We start from the raw sequence: 21,057 nt of genomic DNA, 5'->3' as shown, positions 1-21,057 counted from the left end.
GAGCATTCAGGGAGCAGAGTGTTTAAGGATAACTTGGCTGGGTGGGGGGAAGCCAGTGAGCCAGGAGTGCTGGTTGACAGGGATGAAATCACAGGGAGTCGAAGCTGTCTTCTTGTGCTGAGTCAGTTCTTGGGTGGGGCCACAAGATCAGATGAGCCAGTTTATTGATTTGGGTGGTCCCAGCTGATCCATCAAGTGCAGGGTCTGCAAAGTATCTCAAGCACTGATCTTAGGAGCAGTTTAGGGAGTCAGATTCTTGTAGCCTCCAGCTGCATGACTCCTAAACCATAATTTCTAACCTTGTGGCTAATATTGGTCTAGTCTCCAGGCAAGAAGGAGGTCTGCTTTGGGAAAGGGCTGTTACCATCTTTTTTTTAAACTACAAACTAAATTTCTCTCAAAGTTAGTTCGTCCTATGCCCAGGAATGAACAAGGACAGCATGGAGGTTAGAAGCAAGATAGAGTCAGTTAAGTTAGATCTCTTTCACTGTCTCAGTCATAATTTTGCAAAGGCGGTTTCAATCGTGCTAATTATTCTCACTGCCTACTTATGTGTAGTATGAAAGGAACTATTCCTGGTAGAAGCAGATATCTCTATCTGAAAAGCAGGATGTGGCCTCTAAGAACCTGCTCTTACTTCTAAAAGGACAGGTCCTAAGAGACTGCATCAAGCCTTCAGCTCACAAAGAATTGCTGCTGGTACCATTCAAATTATTCACTCTAGAAAGCCCAAAAATATATTTCTTAAACCTGCTAACTATAACCTTCCGTAATAGCAGCATAGACTACCAGAAGCCAAAAATATACATTTCGTTTAAACAGCTTTAAGCTTTGTGAAGCGTTAAGTACTGAACTGCTCATTGTACATGATTCAAAGTGTCTAACTCAGGGGTGTGTTTTCTGCACACATTAGTCAATGCCATCTCCTGACTAAATATGACATGCCATTTGCAGCTCTACTAGACATTCTAAATATCAGAAAAAAAGAAGAGAACTAAGATGTGAGATTGTTACATGCAGCTGTGAGTAACAGCAAGGGAAAAGCAATAGAACAGAGGTCTCTGGGCAGAAAGTTCCTACCAGAGAAATTCTGGTGGCTTATTCTAATACCCAGGCACTGAGTTAGCTTCCAATGCAAAAGCACAAAATATTAGAAGGAATATTAATATAACCTCTCACTCTATAGAGGAGAAAGCAAAATCTTTCAACTACATCTCAATTTTAGTTGAAGCATTTAGAGGAGTTTTCTGATGGATATACATAAAACCTGCTTTATACAAATTGGTTTTATGGTGTCCTTGGTTGGAGCATCTCTATTACATAAATCATGAAATGACTGCTTTTAGACAAAATTTCCCCTTTAAATTTCTCTAAACTAGGGAACCCGATTTAGAGTATGAAGAACCTTTTTTCTTCTCCCATTCTCTTTTTTTGGGGGCTGATTTTTGGTTCATATTTGTAGGTTCAAGGACAACTCTGTACAGAATTTTGAAAATTCAAACTTCAACCAATTTGCAGGTATCCTAACCCAGTACTGTTGAAAGTGTGTTCACAGACTACTGACAACTGTTTCTTATCAGTTTATGACAAGATTCATAGTGAAATTGAGAATTGCATTTAGAATGCAATAATTTTAAATTCCTTAAAGCTAATGACAAAAAAAGAGGTGTTTATATTTTGTGTATTCATCCATGAGGAACTGGGAATTTAAAAGAACTAGCTGGTTTTTAATTCCAGATATTTTGAGAAGCATTGTTCTAACTTGTAGTCTTTTCAATTGCCCACGCCTTGCTTTTGATCTATGGTTGTATAATGATTGATTCTGACCTTCTGATTAGCAAAGCACAGGGTACAAAAATCAAGCACAAAGTCCAGTAAAAATAATTCATCACCTGGTACCAGTATAATATGGTTTGGTTTTTGCCTTGAAAAGCACTATCACATATTAGCTCTTTTAAAGTTTTGCAACCATATGAGATAGCAAAGATATTACATATATTTTATATGTGATTCAGCTGAGCTCAGAGGGAGTGTGCCCTGTTTGAGATCCCACAGCTAAGCTGACAAGCTGAAGAGGGTTAGGAAAGAGTTGAAAGGCTATTCGCTGGATGAGTGATCATGAAAAAATTGCTTAATTTCTCTGAGGTTTACTTTCCTTATTTGAAGCAAGCAGATAATAATAATTACCTGGCAGGTGGAATGCTTGATGAAAGGAACAAATGAGAAAATATGGTAAACATTTAAAAAATTGTATTTGTCCTTATTAAGATCTGTTCACTTGCATTACAGGTAGAACAATAGTATCTCACAAAAGTAGGATAGTTTTCCCAGGGCCTGGAACACATACAAAAAAAGTGTCAGTAAATAGTAGCAGAATGAATGTCTAAATGAATGAGCATGGCTTTTTGTCTATACTAAATTCTTTCTAATGCACACAGAACTTGACTAAAAGGAATGTAATCTTGCAAATTCTATTCTCTACTGGTATATTACTTAAGATTTCATGGATTGTATTCAACTATATACACATTTTTGGATAGTCAACCCAGAGATTTTCAAACTCATTTTAATTAACGAACTCTTTTCTCCAAAGTTTTATATAGAGTTTCATTGTTTAAAAACACATATATATATATACACACACACACAGAGTATATATACATATATACTATAGATGTGTGTATATACTATATGAGGCATAGTATATATACAACCTCATAGTATATATGTATATATACCATGTATACATATGGATATATACATACACATATATGTATATATACACATATATATAACACATATTATTTATAGTATATACAAGGGATTATTTTTATTGGACTTTGTGTCTGATTTTATACTTGGTATTGTATCTGTGTGTGTGTTTGTGTGTGTGTGTGTTTGTATTTGGTGACAGAAACAGCATGATCTGGTTCCTGACTCACTCAGCCTTTCCCTGGCCCCAAAATAGATCCTGAAATGCTTTCTCAGGCCCCTAGGGCTCCATGAAGCACAGTCTTAAAAACACTGTCTTTTTTATTAGTCGACAGCATGAACAAGTAACAGTACAAACAAGTTTAACCAAAATGACCAGAACTGACAAGAATTTATAGTAAGTTAGAAAAAATAAAGGCAAGCATACAGACTTTCAGAAACATAGATATCTCTCCTGAAAAATCTCCCAGAAGTGATAGCCATGAGTCAACTATTACATTTACCTTTGAAAGTCCAAACTGTAGTGAGTTATCCATAACCTTCTGTGGTTCCACCCAATTTTGTGTTTTGCGTGTTTTGAGAGAAATGCAGAATTTCCTGTAGGGTGCTGTGGTTTTCATTGTTTGGTTGATGTTGTGAACATCCAGGGCCAGCTTTCCTCAAGTTCAAAGACAGGAAAACACAAGACACCAATGAAGAAGTTACAAACTTCCTGATACTCTAGTGATCCTGACTTAGAAGGGTCAGGTAGCTGAAAACAGTGACCTGATCAGTCAGAGGAAGTAGAATGGGACCTCTTTAGCACTATACTTGAAAGAACATGCTACAGCCTCAGGTCATGTGCTAGACAAGACATTGGCGCTCCCAAAAAATTGCCTGGGTACAGCAGTCAGTGCAGCCCAGGAAGCTTGCGCAGTTGAGGACACTGAAAAGGTAGAGTGCCAAGGGGCCCATCCATAGGTCAAATTGGGCACATGGTGAACTCTCAAGATGAGGAGCTTAGTTGTAGCTTTGCTGAGTTCATGGAGAAGACAGGACATGCAATTCATTTATTAAAGTGCCAAAAAGTTGAAAGAATCATGGCTTTGTGTCCTGACTTTCCTGGTCGCATTCTCTCATCTACATAGCAGATGGACTCCTCTCTGGGCTGACAAGCTTAGTGTGGTTTATATGGTTTGAATTAGCAAATACTACTCCAAGGTATTGCCATTCAATTTGTCTTCACCCATAGATTTCTCTTTTTCTTTTTTTCTTTTTGAGACAGAGTATCACTCTGTCACCCAGGCTGGAGTGCAGTGGTGCCATCTCGGCTCAATGCAACATCCGCCTCCTGGGTTCAAGGGATTCTCCTGCCTCAGCCTCCTGAGTAGCTGGTATTACAGGCACCTGCCACCACATCCAGCTGATTTTTGTATTTTTAGTAGAGATGGGGTTTTGCCACGTTGGTCAGGCTGGTCTCAAACTCCTGACCTCAGGTGATCCACCTGCCTCAGTCTCCCAAAGTGCTGGGATTACAGGTGTGAGCCACTGCGCCCAGCCTGATTTCTCTTTTTATTTAATTGCAGAAGCTCTAATATGTAAGTTAGAGGATTCTTATCTCACTGTAAACTTATCTTTTTGAGTCTTGCAGGCAACAGAGGAGGTGGGTAGGAGAACAGGAAATACTTTAAAGAATCAGAGAGGACATCTCTTCAATCTGAGGTGGCAGCTACGTTTGATTTCATTTTTCCACTGTTCTGAATGATCTTCTCTTCAAATCATGTGACTTATGAGATAGTGACAGATAATACAGGAGTTCATGATTGCTGCATAATTTTCATCTAGAAAGATCTCAGTGCAACTTGTCAAGATTTATATCGCTTTCTAGCTGTGAGTTACAAATTCAACAATATACTTTCACAACAGCACTTTAAAGACAGATAACCTCAACATTTTGCAGAATAATTTTGAAATAATATGTTTGAACATCGACTCTGATGCTGTGAAAGGAACCTAGCAGATGTGTCTTTAATTTAAAGCAATAGACTATTTCAATAAAACTCTGGAAAGGGCTGGGGACCATTCTTTCTACTTTACATACAGGTGAAATTTAGGCCCAGAATTGTTAGAGGGTGTTGTAAATTCTGTGACTACACTCCGGTTTTCTAGGTTGCTGAGCTTTTACCTGTCCATTAAATTAGGGTTCATTCAAATGGAGTTTTTTTCAGAGGTAAGATCTTTCATAGTTTTTCATACCACAAAATTTTCTATCCTCACTTAGAAAATAAAAACAAACAAACAAAAAACAGGTAAAAGTTGACACAGGGGTAAGAAAATTAAACCACCTTTTGTTATTTTGAGATTTCCAAACCAAGTCTGTGCTGTCCTAAAAAGTACTACCACCTACAATATTAAGTTATAGGGGAAAGACATTTTAAATATTAGTTGTCCTTCTAGATTATTATTCTTTCAACCAGAACACCCAAAAAGTGAATATGGACTTAATGAAGACATCAGATGCTGTTTACCTTAGAGTTGGGAGTGCTAGAATCTTAAAATCATTTCATTTTGATTGCCTTCCTGGGAGAGATGATAAGGAGTGAGAGAGAGGGAGATTTGTAGGTCATAGGGTCATAATGAAATGTTCATTTCCATATGCAGAGCCTGAAGATTGAGAAGGGAAGAAGTAGTGAGTTGCTTGATAGAACATCTTGCAGCTGATGTATCTGTTGGGCAGTTGGTAACCTAAGAGGAAGCATATCCAGGTGGGATGAAGAGAAAACTGGTGAAGATGATCTCACATCAAGATTTATTTTCATTCTCTCAGGTCAGGGAAAAAGATCCAGGAAGGGAAAAAGCACGCAAGTAAAGCAACCTATGTTGCAAATTATGCTACAAACTCCTAATTACACCATATAAGAGAATTTATGTACTTTTGATGAAAGCTTAGGCTTGGCTTGGCATCAAAGGGAGGTGAAAAGTTTGGGATTCCAGTCAACACTTATGCTCCCCTTCTTTTATGCCACAAAGATGGATCACAGTCTCTAAAGCCAAGAAGATGCATTTTGCCAAAACTAACTTATCTTGAACCATGATGGGTATGAAACCTCAAAATTATGATTTTATAATGAGTTTGCACAGTCATTATGAAAAATATGATAGTTTTACCACATAGGCCGGCCAGGGTTTATTCCATTGGACTTCAGTTTGTAATGCAAACACTGTGATCAGGAGTATTTTCGTAAGACACTCAATGTTCTTCCTTTTTAAGGTTTTCAAAGTATTCAAATATCACAGTTGTCTGTGTCTAGTTACCACAGTGGTTTAGGGTCCTGAATTAAAGAGAGCAAGGTCAAAAGTTTGATCTCTTTAGGTCAGCTGGTCTTTCTCACTTCCACGTCACTGCCAAAATGAATAAGAGCTGCCTGGTCCTAAAATATATGTAGTTTTTACCTTCTTATACACGCTGACTACTATGATTAGCATATAATCAATACCCATAATTCTTTCTGGAAGTTTTGTTTACAAATTCATTAAAAAAAATTTATTGAGCAATATATTAGGCATCACCCCACTTTATCTTCAACTAGACAACTCTTCATCCTCTTTTAAAGTCTAAGAAAATATCATTTCCTCTGAGGGGTCTTCCCTAACACTCCTCTCATACAGTCACTGACTAATTAGTTTCCCCATTCTACACTCCTGAGACACAGTGACTTCTCCTATGTAACACTATTATAATTTTAACAAAATAATCAGCTATTATTTATTTAATGTCAATTTCTCCCACAATTGGGTGGAGAGGTCGAACAGGGCTCTTCTCTTTTATTTATGACACATCTTCGCTATCTAGCAAAATGTCTGGCATGTAAAATATTCTTTGGATTAGATGAATGAAAGAAAGGTTGTGCATAAAGACCAAAGATTCAATAGGCATTCTGCCAGGACCAGAGACTGTGAAAATGGGCTAGAAGCTGCTGCTCTAAACCTGGTGTGTATGTGGTTGGGGCAAAGGAGTGGGAAAACAGTTTGCCAGGAGGAGGAGCAATATGACACAGAAACTCAGTGAAGAACCTCAGGGAAGACACTAAGGAATATGCTGCTAATTTGCACAGTAGATAAATTTATGAAATTTTACTTTTTTGAGAAATTAATCCATTTTCCTCTTGATATACACTATGAATTCTAAGACATGGATGCACACACACATTTAAAAGCTGTATTTAAGAGTGCATAGGCTGGGCGCGGTGGCTCACGCCTGTAATCCCAGCACTTTGGGAGGCCAAGGTGGGCGGATCACGAGGTCAGGAGATCGAGACCATCCTGGCTAACACGGTGAAACCTCATCTCTACTAAAAATACAAAAAAATTAGCCAGGCATGGTGGTGGGTGCCTGTAATCCCAGCTATTTGGGAGGCTGAGGCAGGAGAATGGCGTGAACCCAGGAGGCGAAGCCTGCAGTGAGCTGAGATTGCGCCACTGCACTCCAGCCTGGGTGACAGAGCAAGACTCCTTCTCCAAAAAAAAAAAAAAAAAAAAGTGCATAAAGATTTTCAGATAAAAGTACCAAAAATAGCTCTCTCATAGTCATCATCCCATACAATAAGTCAAATATTTTACCAAATGTTCTGCAACACAGAGAACTTAGAAACTTCCTGGAATCAGAGATGTGGGAAAGAAAAAATCTCTTATTTCTGGAGAAACACTTAGGGCAATTTTTTAAAAAAAGAAATACATTAAAAGAAGCAGTTTTAAGCAAGTGTTTCTTATATCTTTTACTTTCTGATTTCTTTCCGAACCAGATGAAAAGTACCAACTGAGAAGTCTAAGTCTGCTGCTTCAAATTTTCTTACATTTGCAATGAGAAGATGCAGTCTCTTTATGAGTTCTGCCCTCCCTATTGTTTTTGCCTTAGTATTCTCCAGGCTTCATGGATTTAAGCCATGTAATAGCTGGCAGAGCCTTATCGATGACCTATTCCAGCTTTATCACTTTGCAGTTGAAGAAAACAGAGGGATGGAGAGAATTGCTTATGCTAGTTGCTGGCAACTAGAACCCAGGCCTCTGTACTCCCTCTCTGTCCAGTATTCTTTCCCTGGACCACACAGTCTCCCAGGATGAGCTGTGTTTGTATGTGTTTTGGAAAGGGTGGATGAGAGGATGGGACAATGCCCAAGATTTGAGACTGACCAATCACTTATATGACCATGACCAGCATTAGGCCAAAGGGATCCAGACTCCCATGTACCCTAAGGAGCCAAAGGACATAATAATGTTTTAGCATAGAAATGAGAAGACTTGAAATGCTGCCTGATGTCTGCAAAAGAGCTTCTGACATCCTAAAGGAACTCGGATCTGGAATCACTATCCTAAAAAAACAAAAGTGTCAGGAAAAGCATTTGGAATATTAATTTGTTATTTATTGAATTTACAGAATTAGGTCTGCATCAAATCAACATTTGGAGAGTATATTTTCCACCATCCTTAAAGTGTATTTTGAGAATATGATCAATAACAGATAAAAGTAATACCAGACAGAAAAATGAATACCTCCCCAGACCTCGTCATCTGTACATCACTCCCATTTCATTAAATAAAGAAGATGATAAGATATAGAAGCCAGACTGGAAAAGAGACAGCCAGGGCCAGTTTACCACTTCAATGACATGATAGAAGTCTTATAAAACATGCAAATGAGTGTAGGCCCACCAAACATCACCTAATGAAGATGAATGTACCTGAAACCACCTAAGCAAAGGCAGCATACAATGAATGGCAAAACACCGAACCAAGCTCTTCTGTGCTAAGGAGCTGCAGAGAGCTGACTTTCATCTCCTTGTGAAGTAAATAGAGAGTTGAGACCTGGCAATGTGCTTGGTCAGCTCACCCCTGGAGCTCAGCACATCTGGGCTCTGACTTTACAAAGAAAAGCAAAGAACAATGTAAACTTCATAGTCTTTTGGCCCCAAAGATCCTTCAACCCGTTCCCAATCTGTCAGGGTGCTAATCTGTTTTGAACATTTGGTCCTTCTTTCCAGAATGTCTTCCCAGAGTAACCCAACCCTTCCTCCAAACTGCCAGTACAGCCTGACTTCTGTGCTTCTCTCAGCTGGAATTCTACTGCACACACATCTGGCTGGTTGGCTTGTTTCCCTAGTAATTTAGAAGCTGCTTGAAAAAATCTGACTTTTAAACATGCATATTGGTCAGTGATCTGCAATGCTTTGCCTTGTGAGTGTTCATTTTAAAAATGTGGCTTCATATATATAATACCTGTGAAAAAATGCTGGTATCTACTGGGCAAGAAGTTATTGTGTTCTCTCTAAAACCTCTCAAAACTATGGTTATCATATAGACTTGGAGGTAGTGAGGCTTGTGGGGAACAGAAGGTAAAAGAGAAGAAGATGCTTTATCATTTAAATGGTCCTAAGAAACTAATTTACATGTTCTATTTTTAATCTCTCATATAACTGTAACCTGCATACAACTAGGCCCGGTCACTCTTGCTTTGAAGCCAGGTGCAACCAAGGGTAACAGTTAAATCACATCACTCTGACTCAGAAAGCTTTCAAGAATTTACTAGATCTTTGTTGTAATTTCCTTAAAACTTTCTAAAAATCCTTTTTAGACATGTTTTCTTCTGCCTAAGTTTTATGTTGCCATCAGCACCTTCCCTCAAATTTTAGCAGATAAAGTCCCTCCACCTAGTTTTATATCAAAGAACACATTGATGTAATGAAGGGGAGCCGTGTAAATTATTTCATTGTTTAGCTTAATGAACATTTATTGAGCACCAGCTGTGTACCACTCACTGTTTTAAGATTCATGGTTACAAAGATTAATAAGACATGAGACACAATCCCTGCTTATTGATGATGAAATAGCAGGGCAGGCAACATCACTGTCTCCATTTTATAGGAAACAATCTACACTCAGAGGTTAAGGGTGACATACAGCTGGTGGTGGTGACATCTGAACTAGACCAAGGACTGCCTGATTTTTGAATTATTACTCTCTAGTGGTGCATCTAAGAGTTTTTTTGTTTGTTTGTTTGTTTGTTTGTTTCAGATTGAAAGACATGAGGCCAGGCACGGTGGCTTATGCCTGTAATCCCAGCACTTTGGGAGGCTGAGGTGGGTGGATCATTTGAGGTCAGGAGTTGAGACCAGCCTGGCCAACATAGTGAAACCCCGTCTCTACTAAAAATACAAAAATTAGCTCGATGTGGTGGCGGGCGCCTGTAGTCCCAGCTACTTGGGAGACTGAGGCACAAGAATTGCTTGAACCTGGGGGGCAGAAGTTGCAGTGAGCTGAGGCGGCGCCACTGCACATCAGCAGGGTGACAGAATGAGACTCTGTCTCAAAAAAAGAAAAAAGAAACTAAAAACGTGAACTATTTGACATAAAACCCCCCAGAAAACTATTTGACAAAAAAAACCCCACAAAACTTATAGTTAGTTAAAAATCATGAACTGTCATAAAAATAACAGTCATAGTCAACTTGGAATTTGAAATAGCTTTCTATATACTATGTGAGACAAAGTAGCAAAGAAGCCATGTTTGCCCATTTCCGTTTGCTATTATAATTTCACAGAGCCTCTGACTCTATGATGATATGCAGCTCTCTTGAAAGATGTTTTGAAGACAAAACACGGAGAGCACACACCTCCCTCCCACCTCACGTCTTTTGCCTGAGTCACTACATTTCGTAAAAGATAAATGACCCTCATCCTTGCCTTTTCCTGGACATAAGATAACGTCTGACAGAGTTAGTGATTATGCTTCTGTAATCTACAACCAGATGTATTTTTACACCCAAACTTCGAGGTGATTCTGCTTTAATATGACTTCAGAGCAAGTTTTATGTGATTTTGCAAGTACAGAACCCCTACCACATGTACATAAGCTGTGGGCTAAAATATTGTGCTGAACCCATCTGACAGAACTGCCCTGGGGCTATAGACAGTAGTCTATAGTCCTCAGTAAGACTTCTGAATAAAATTAACTTTAATTCTCTAAAAGCTTGATTTTTTTTTCTTTAGTCAACAGATATATTTACTCAATTGAGCTTCTATAGCAGTGCTGTCTAATAGAACTTTCTGAAAAAATTGAAATACTCTGTGCCGCCCAGTGGAGTAATCACTAGCCACATGCAACTACTAAGCCCTTGAAATGTGACTGGTGAAACTGAGAAACTGAATTATTTTATTTTAATAAATTTAAATGTAAAATCTTCACATGACTAGTGGCTGCTGTATTAAACAGCACAGCTCTATAATGTGCAGATAATGCTAACGTTGGGGATGACCAAGGATCACCTCTTACTGAAGGATAATCTTCCCCTTAACAGATAGAAGGGATATTTAACAGATATTTAACGTATTTTAATATTTTGGGGGGTGCAGGTTCAAGTATGGTTGAAAGAGAAACAGACAACGTGCTAACAGGCAGCCTTTCATGAAACAAAATAAATGACAGTGACCATCATTTCACATGCTGGTCACTGGAAGGAGATGGGTGATCTACCTGCAGAGACAGGCAGTTATACTTGCAGAGATAGAGAAAATAAGCTTGTGCTTAGAGAAGTCTGTTTCTAAATGAAAGGCTTGGCTATTTTTATCTGTTTATGCCTAGACATATTACTGAATATTAATAAGCTCTGCGGTCTGAAATGAAGTGGTTAAAGGTGGGAGGGAGAGAAATATTTTTCTTCCTTTTAATAAGAGACAAGCAAACCTGAAACTTTAAGTCTTTATCTGTGCACACCAGAAAAATGTTTCAGTCCTTAAAGCTTCAAGAGTTGGCTCAACAGAGGGCAAGGTGGGTTTTTTTCTGGTATCACTTATTCCCATAATCCTCTGACTTGCACATTGTAGTATCTAAGGATTTTTCTAATAAAAGCACACCTGATTTTTCTTATTCATTTTTCATTTCCACACTACAAGAATATCCAAGCTGCTCAGTGTAACAATATTCCACCTAAGCCAAGGATACTGGGGAGATTTGGTGACCAGGGCCCAGATAATGTAATAATAAAAGAGAAATTTATAATGAAATCACTTTCACCAGATCCTTTCCACCAGCCCACTGGGACATGATCAAACAGAGGACGAACAGAAGCCAACACACATGAAGCTCTAAGGGCATCATAATTTTCTTCCCTTAATTATAAGAAATTATTCTGAACATACAAGACACAGCATATGTTAATATAAAGGTAACAGCATACGAATTTTTAACCAGTTTTGATATGCTGACATCACTACCTGTTTTCTGTTTCTCTTTGCTTCTGTGCAAGGGAAGGAGTGATTAAACCCATTCTAGGAGGGAGGGAACTTTCTCTGCTCCCACTTGGTTCCCATCACTCCCCACACCCAGGAGGGAAGGTAAATATTTCTTATTCCCTTCTAGGAAGTGTATAATGACTAAGCATCCTTGGAAGTTAGCTTTAAGTTGTTAGTGATTTGAGCTCTGGATTTCAGTTATGGAGGATAATTGCACCAAAGAAAATAAAATAGTACAGGGCTTTGAGCCTGAAGGATAAAGGGTCCAGAGCTGGCACTCTGGAAAGTACTAAAAGTTGGGGATAATGAGCAAAAGGAAAGGGGAGTTACTAGATGGGGAGAATTATCTGGGAAAACAGGTTGGGGCAGAGAAAGTGGGTAAAGGGGCATTGAACAGGAAATATAGGGTGAACAATTGGAAAATAGTCTTGAACATAAGAATCATAGTTTTCTCAATTTACCTCTCAGTGTTCTTATAAGTGAGAATCATCTTAAAATCTGTGCAAGACCTCAGGGTGACTATTTCTCCATCTGTATCATGACTTCACTAAATTGACTGCCTGATGGGCACAGCAACCATTCTTGCCATAGAATGTTGTCATGCTATTTGTGGTGGCACTCTATGAGCCACCTTGCCACTACATTCCGCAACACCTTAAGCCTGAGGGGCTCCCTGGACTCTTCCACGGGTCATAGGGAAGAGGCTCTCCAACTGTATGTGGAAAGATTGGGTGACAGAAGTTTACGTGTAAGCTGGGATAGAGACCTTTAAATGGACAGCTCTGTAACGTTAAGTATAGTCAACCATTGATTGCTTCTCTAGTATCTATTCCCTTTTCCATCTTTTCCAAACAGATCCCAAATATTTTTAGGCTTCCACTACCCCTTTTCTTTGTAGTCCTTGTTACTTAGGGGAAGCTGACCCTATTCCCAGTTTGGGGGTGGCTTCTTATCGATCCAAGCATGGTTATCCCATTCCCATTGTCAGTGATTGGTCCAGGACCCAGGCTTAAGCCAATTATCTCATGGTATTCCCTCTTGTTTCAGCTACTGGTCCAGGGCTGGGGAGTGTGAACTACCTGGGGCACTGGCCCAGTTAGACAAAAGGAAATGACTTTTATTTCAAGATTGGAAGAGATGCGATTGCGCTATCTTGCTGGACATAAAAAAAAAAAAGCATATCTCCTTGATTCCTAATGGCAGCTATCTTATAATCCCATATAACCCCAATAACCTTATAACATATTATAATCCCCTAAAATTGAGAAGCCAACCTTAAGATGTTCAGAGGCTGTGAGACAGAGAGAGATGGAAAATATCACCATGTCTGAAAACTTTGTTGAGTCACGAACTCAGCCATTTTTGCAGCCCACCCTACCTATGGATTTATTCATTTCTTTGTTTAAATTAATTTTCTTGAAGTTTTCTACTACTTGTAGCTGAAAACTGGCTTAAAATGTTTATTACAAACACCCAGGAAGCTGGTAGGGAAAATTACTTTTCTATTAAAATAAAACCCAGAACTTTCAATGATTATCCAGAAAGGAAAATCCAGTGTAAAAGTAGGGAGCTTATTAAACAGCTCCAATTTTATCCCTCCAAATCTCACACTTCTACATGGTGTTCTCCGAAGTCAGACACTGTAGCCACCACCATATTTGGACCCAGAGGTGTGTAAATTACCTTTTAAAGTCCACTATAGATACAATCAAGCTGTAACTTCCAAGACGACTTTGTTACATGCCAAGAGAAAACAACAGGGACACAAGCAAATAATATACCAGTGGATCAAATTTGTCTGACTTTCAAAGTACCACATAATTGTTCCATAGCTAGCTGGGGCCTGGGTTTACAGACCTTGTCCTAATATCTGAGATGTTTACCAAAAGTTGACCCAGCTTCACATGGGATCCTACTCAGGTTTCTAACTTCCTGCTAATTGACCTCAACATAGAGAGCACCATTTTAAAATTTGTCCCTCCAGAGTTCCCTCTTAAAACTTTGACAAATTTTAATGTAAGATTTCCACTTGAGTTCTAGTCAAGAGAGCCTGTCTCTAGCTGTGTTTCTCAGAGTCTGACTCAAGAACCATCCACAGTAGGATCTCCAGGGATTATCACTTAAAATGCAGATTCCTGAGCCCCAGGCTAAGGATTATGATTCAATAAGTCTTGAGTGGCACCCAGGAATCTACATTTTAGCCAGTTTGTTCAATGATTGTTCCCAAGATAAAAATTTAAAACTCTGTTTTAAGAATAGCTTTAACTTCTCCAAAACTAGCAGTAAAGGTAGCCTGTATATCATGCTATCATGAAACAAACATACAAATACAGTTCTCCACAAATGTACATATAGTAGCTATTTTGGACTTTTAAATTTGGCTTATAGCTGCAGTTGTACAAGCCATTTTCTATATCCTCTTTTTTTTTCTTAACCAATCCAAATATATGCTTTTTTTTTTAACCAGAAGAATGATTACAACATGACAAAATGTTTGTTCTCTCCTGCATTTAAAGAATTATAGTGAAAGTCCATATATACATTTCTTTGTAAAATAGGAATTTCACAAGAAGCATATGGAATGCTATATCTAAGGCTGATCATAGAGTTTTGATGGAAATAATTTGATTTACAATAAATTTTAAAGAGTGCTAAACACACATTGGAAACAGAAATCTAACACATTAGAATGCAAGGGTGACCAAAAAGAAAAAGAAAAAGTAAAAGCAGTTCAAGAAGTGACCCGTCTGCATGCCAAGCTCATGCCCACCCAAAGCATAATAAGAAGGGCCCTCCTATGGCAACATATCTCCTCAGCCATCTAGTCGCCCATCCAGCCACCCATTGTTTTCTTTTTCCACACCACATTTTTTTAATTTATTATGTTTCAGGTTGCTATAACCTTACATCATTATGTGGAAAGACATGATTTAAGTAGCACATAAATCTACTGTGAACTGTTTATTTGAATGCATGTAATTGTTACTTAGGTGGAATGCCTCTGCTGTAATGACACCCAGGTCACATAAGTTTCACTTGGTTCTCCCAGAAGCAGTTGTCAAGACAAAGATTTAAGTACTAGTAATTTATTTGATGTCACAGCCAAGGAATCAAAGGTCAGGGAGAGGTGAAGTGAAATAGAGAAAAGAAAAAAGAATAACAGAGTATGATAATGAGCCATTTACTTCTGTGGCAACTGGGACTTATCCCACAGGGGACCTCTAGGCACTACACATAACACATCTCAGCGTTTTCCCAATCAAGGTGTAAGGAACTGGGGTATTTATCCACCAACTGCCTTTCATCATTGGTTGAGGGATGCTCCAGGGACATCTGTAGGAGATTGGTCAGAGTGGTGGGAGAAGCTATAGGGAAAGGAGCAGGCCTTCTGAATAGTCAGAAGGCTCTGCATAGCTTTGGGGGAGAAGAGCTGAAGGCAACTGTTTCTGCCCTTGAGTCAGAGGGCAAGGAGTAGGTACAAGGAAGTGTAGGGGAATTTATCTTAAACAGGCCTGTTTATTTATGTTGACCAGGAACTGACCTTTGATCATCCGTGCATGTGACACAGGGGAACAATAATGTTAATTACCCACAGATTGTGTTTGCTCCAGGCTTTGACATTATGTCAGTACTGAATAAAAGCAAGTAGCTCCAGCTGTTAGAGACTGCTCACTCTTCGGCCACTAGTGCCGGGCAGTGCCCTAGCTGCTTTTACACTGCATACCTGTGTCTGAGTACTCCTTTCTTTTATTGAGACAGAGTCTCGCATTGTTGCCAGGCTGGAATGCAGTGGCGTGATCTCGGCTCACTGCAACCTCCGACTCCCGGGTTCAAGCAATTCTCCTGCCTCAGCCTCCCAAGTAGCTGGGATTACAGGTGTGCGCCACCACGCCCAGCTAATTTTTGTATTTTTAATAGAGACAAGGTTTCACAAAGTTGGCCAGGATGGTCTCGATCTCTTGACCTTGTGATCCGCCCACCTTGGCCTCCCAAAGTGCTGGGATTACAGGCATGAGCCACCAGTGCCCAGCCCTGAGTACTCCTTTCATCCATTGCTTGGCCAGGATCTGTGGGACAGACCTGGCAGACATCATCTTTCCAAGCACTTCCATTGCCCTTCTTGTATGGTGTTGAGTGGCCTGGGTCTCAGGAGCTTGGAGTAGAAAGCCATCAGCATGTAAGGAACTAGTGAGTGCTGAGAGGATATAGGTTGGGCATCAACAGTGTCTGCTGCAGTCCAGCCTTTGTATTACTCAGATTCCTTTGGGTCCCATGTTAAATGGACAAAATCCTGACACTGATTTTTCAGGAGATGATTGGTCAGAATTTCAAAAGAGGGGAAAAAAAAGAAGAAAGACAACAGAAAGTTTAATAGGGTAAGATACAATCTAGACAGCTGCAGTTGATCCCAAATTCACCCCTGATAATTGTTATCTCCCTCTTCTACCCCTTGTTTAGCAGTCCTGCTAGTCTAGGTTGTTTGCTTCGTGTGATAACATAGACTTTCATTCCTGGGGTATCTGAGTCCCTGATTACTATGCTCTTGTTAAACTACGACTGCTCGAATTACCTGGTCATAAGGATCACAATGTTTGAACTCAATAAAAAGTGGCCCAATGAATTTACTGAGTTCTAGACATCTTTACTGCTGGCATTTCGTATGAGCAATCCTATTTCTTTTCTTTTCTTTTTTTTTTTTTTTTTTTCCGAGACAGAGTCTTGCTCTATCACCAGGCTGGAGTGCAGTGGTGTGATCTCAGCTCACTGCAACCTCCACCTCCTGGGTTCAGTTGATGCTCCTGCTTCAGCCTCCTGAGTAACTGGGACTACAGGCACATGCCACCATGCCTGGCTAATTTTTGTATTTTTAGTAGAGACGGAGTTTCACCATGTTGGCCAGGATGGTCTTGATCTCTTGACCTCCTGATCCACCTGCCTTGGCCTCCCAAATTGCTGGGATTACAGGCGTGAACCACGGTGCCCGGCTGAGCAATCTGATTTATTTACAGTAATCAGGACCAATGACCACTCCCACTGTAGTAATTCTCGTCTTTACTGTTGATCTATTAGTATGTGGAATCCAAAATGACTAGGAGGAAGTTGTATCTTTAGGTAAGAAGATCTCAAAGAGAGGTCTGAAGAGCCCTGAGAATTCCCAAGACTGTTTTAGGGGGTGACAGAGGTCCACTATTTTCAACTGCGTATCTGCAAGAGACCAAATTTTCTTCATGTACTTAAACCAAAACAGCTTATCACAACAGAGTGAATACTGAAGCAGATATGAGAATCTATCTCCTATTAAACCAGATGTTAAAAAGTTTTGTGAAAATATGAAACAATGGCATTCTCTCATTAAACCTTTTTGGTTTGGAAATAATTTATTTTTCATTAAAATGTGTTATTTATAATAATGTAATGAGTTTACTATGGTTATTTTTAAATAACCAATTTATTTACATTTTAAATACTAAAATTTATTTACATTTTAAAATACTAAAAAAAATTTTTAGTTTTATTTATGAATAGGGTATTTAGTGGTAGAGAAAAACCCACACAAATAAAACTCATTGGTCTGCAAAGAGTGTAAAAGATCCCTGAGAGCAAAGTATGTGAGACCTCTGCTTTAGTTTTAATGGCACACTGACAGTATTCCCTAATAATTGTGACCCTTCCCTGTGTTAAAAGAAAACTTCGGACAAACTAAATTGTATGGAGCTTAATTGAGCAAGAAAACAAAACGATGCACTAATCAGGCAGCCTCCAGAATCACAGCAGATTCAGAGAGGCTCCAGGGATGCCCTGTGGTCAGAACAAATTTACAGACAAAAAAAAAGGAAAGTGACGTACAGAAGTTGGAAGTGAGGTACAAAACGGCTGGATTGGTTACAGGTTGGTGTTTGTCTTACTTGAACACAGTTTGAACACTCACAGCAGTATATGAGTGGTTGACGTACTGCTGCTGGGATTGGCCAAGACTTAACTTACTCCTAAGTTAGGTTTCAATCATGTTTGCCTATTAAGTTGCGTTCCGGTTGGTCCACAAGGGACTCAAATATAGAAATACGGAGTCCTTCTCAGGCCATATTTAGTTCACTTTAACACCTGTGAACTAGTACCTCCACTGCAGCAGAGCCTAAAAGTGCTAGAATGGAAAGTACAAATGTCCTGAGAGGGTCACTGGGAGTGACAGTGAGAGGAATCACTCCTTCTACCACTGGTTTCTTGACCTACGTGTTATAACTTTTGAGTCACCAAACCGTGTAATGGCTATAGATTTGAAGTTTAGGCTGGGAACGGTGGCTCATGCCTGTAATCCCGGCACTTTGGGAGGCCGAGGCGGGCAGATCACTTGAGGTCAGGAGCTTGAGACCAGCCTGGCCAACATGGCAAAAATCCGTCTCCACTATAAATACAGAAATTAGCCAGGTGCAGTAGCTCACGCCTGTAATCCCAGCTACTTGAAAGGCTGAGGCAGGAGAATCCCTTAAACCCAGGAGGCAGATATTGCGGTGAGCCGAGATTGCGCCACTGCACTCCAGCCTGGCAAGAGAGCAAGACTCTGTCTTTAAAAAAAAAAAAAAAAAAAAAAAAAAAGTTTATATCTCTCCAATTCTGCAGGGTATAATTCCCAAATAGGCATGTTAGTTGTACTTCCAAAAATGATATTATGAAAATTTTCTAACATGCACAAAAGTAGATAGTACAGTATAATGAACCTCTCTGTATCTAGCATCCATATTCAACAGTTGTTAAAATTATGTAACATGGTTTATCTTTATTCCTTTGTTTAATTTTTCCTCTTTTGCTCTGCCTATGTCATTTTAAAATTCTTTTACATTTTTTGAGATATAATTGAAGTACAGTTCACACATTAAAAGTGTATAACTTGATGAGTTTTGACATATTATACACCCTTAAAGTCATCGCAAAAATCAAGATAACAAACATTTCCATTACTTCCAAAAGTTTTCTTCATGTCTGTTTGTGATCCATTCCTCCATCCACCACTGTCCCCAGGCAACCACTGGTCTGTTGTGTCACTGTAGATTAGTTACATTTTTTCTATAATTTTATGTAAATGTGTTAAAAATATTAATTACAAGACCTTTAGGCTGAGGTAGCTCCAGGGCTCTGGGTCCCTACATAAGCAAACCAAAATCCAACTCACTGTAAATAAAACAAAGCTTAACCAATCAGAAACTAGCAACTAACCTCTTATTAGGGACTTTCCACTGGAATGATCCAAACAAGGTTACTGCTCCACTTTGACTAATTTTTAAAAACTGTTTTGCCTTGCTTCCTCATTTAGTCTATAAAAGTGTTTCCCTCATAACCCTCTGGGGAAGCCTCCAAGCCACTTGTGGTCTGGAGTTGCCTGATTCATGACTCCCTGTTTGCTGAAATAAACTCTTGAATATTTTAATGTGCCTCAGTTTATTTTTAACAAATTAAATTATATTAATATGTGCTCTTTTTTTGCTTGGATTCCTTAACTCAGTGTAATTATTTTGAGATTTATGCACTGATATGGGTTGGCTATGTCCCCACCCAAATCTCATCTTGAATTGTAGTTCCCATAATCCCCACATGCCACAAGGGGTCCTGGTGGGAGGCAATTTAATCATGGGAGTGGTTAACCTCATGCTGTTCTCATGATAGTGAGTGAGTTCTCATGAGATCTGATGGCTTTATAAGGGGCTTTTCCCCCTTTTGTTTAAGACTTCTCCTTCCTGCCATCATGTGAAGAAGGACGTGTTTGCTTCCCTTTCTGCCATGATTGTAAGTTTCCTGAGGCCTCCTCAGCCATACGGAACTGTGAGTCAATTAAATCTCTTTTCTTTATAAGTTACCAAGTCTCAGGCAGTTCTTTACAGCAGCATGGGAATGGACTAACACATGCACATTGTTACATATCTCAATAATTTATCCATTTTACCATCGAGTAGTTTCCCAGTGTATGAATATAAAGTCATGTGCTGAATTACAGTACTTTGATCAAGAACAGACCACATATATGGCAGTGGTCTCATAAGATTGTAATACTGTTTTTTACTGTACCTTTTCTATGGTTAGATACACAAATACTTATCATTGTGCTAAAATTGCCCACAGTATTTAGTATAGTAATATACTGTACAGGTGTGTAGCCTAGGAGCAATGGGTTGTAGCATATAGCCTAGGTGTGTAGTAGGCTATACCATGCAGGTTTTTCTAAGTACATTCTATGATGTTTGCACAAAGATAAAATTGCCTAATGACACATTTCTTGGAATGTATCAATTTCATTAAGTGATGCATGGCTGTACCATATTTATTTATCCTTTCACCTGTTGATATACATCTGAGCTGTTTCCAGGTTTTGGTTATTAAAAGTAAAGCAGCTATGACCATTTGTATACAAGTCTTTATGGGGGTGTAGGTCTTCTATTTTCTAGGAGAAAAATGGCCTGGTCTGTGATAGGTCTTTGTTTTTTGTTTGTTTTTTGGTTATTGTTTTTAGTTTTTTAAGGAACTGTCAAAACTTTTTTTCAAAACAGCTGTACCATTTTACATTTCCACTAATAGTCCAGAAGAGTTTCAGTTGTTCCACATCCTTACCAAAACTTGGTTGGTCACTTATTTTAGTTATTGTATTAGGTGTGTACTGATAACTCATTGTGGTTTTAGTTCACATTTCCCTAATGACTAATGATGTTAAGCATGTTTTCATGTTAATTTGTCATGCATATATCTTCTTATGTGAAGTATCTGAATAAGACTTCTGCTTACCTTCTTATATTTAAGGGTTTTTATATGTTTTAGAAACAAGTTCTTTGGTAGATATACGTGTTCCAAACATTTTATCTGAGTTTGTGGCTTTCCCTTTTGCTTTCTTTTGAAGAACAAATGTTTTTATTTTGATGAAATCCAATTTTATAATCCCTTTTCTTTTATGGTTTTTGTTTTTTATGGTCTGAGAAATCTTTGCCTACCCCATGGTAGCAAAGATTTTCTCTTGTGTTTCTTCCTGAAGTTTTATAATTTTACATTTTACATTTAGGCCCTTCATCCATTTCAGGATAACTTTTGTGTATGCTGTGAG

General features: G+C 38.9%; 2 long non-coding RNA genes across 3 annotated transcripts in view; one reads left to right on the top strand and one right to left on the bottom strand.

Annotated features, from left to right (window-relative positions):
• Positions 1 to 2,233: 2,233 nt before the first annotated feature.
• On the bottom strand, positions 2,234 to 12,559 carry LOC112132749 (uncharacterized). 2 transcript variants are annotated; one of them, XR_008523422.2, is made up of 4 exons: positions 12,437 to 12,559; positions 5,220 to 5,355; positions 3,216 to 3,365; positions 2,234 to 2,334 (listed from the first exon to the last, which is right to left on the bottom strand). It is a non-coding gene; the product is annotated as an uncharacterized LOC112132749 (long non-coding RNA). The 2 variants fall into 2 exon arrangements; XR_008523421.2 differs by having other exon boundaries at positions 5,220 to 5,436; positions 12,437 to 12,549.
• A 59-nt stretch (positions 12,560 to 12,618) lies between these two features.
• The window catches only part of LOC129058322 (uncharacterized), a 38,447-nt gene continuing 30,008 nt past the window's right edge, over positions 12,619 to 21,057 (top strand). The window contains exons 1-2 of the long non-coding RNA XR_008523423.1: positions 12,619 to 12,723; positions 19,695 to 19,754. This is a non-coding gene — a long non-coding RNA (uncharacterized LOC129058322). The remainder of the gene's footprint in view (positions 12,724 to 19,694; positions 19,755 to 21,057) is intronic.

Source organism: Pongo abelii, chromosome 2 (genome assembly GCF_028885655.2).
Source record: "Pongo abelii isolate AG06213 chromosome 2, NHGRI_mPonAbe1-v2.0_pri, whole genome shotgun sequence".
NCBI lineage: Eukaryota > Metazoa > Chordata > Mammalia > Primates > Hominidae > Pongo > Pongo abelii.
The sequence above is the reverse complement of the archived record's forward strand: the minus strand, read 5'-3'. Positions and strand labels throughout refer to the sequence as shown.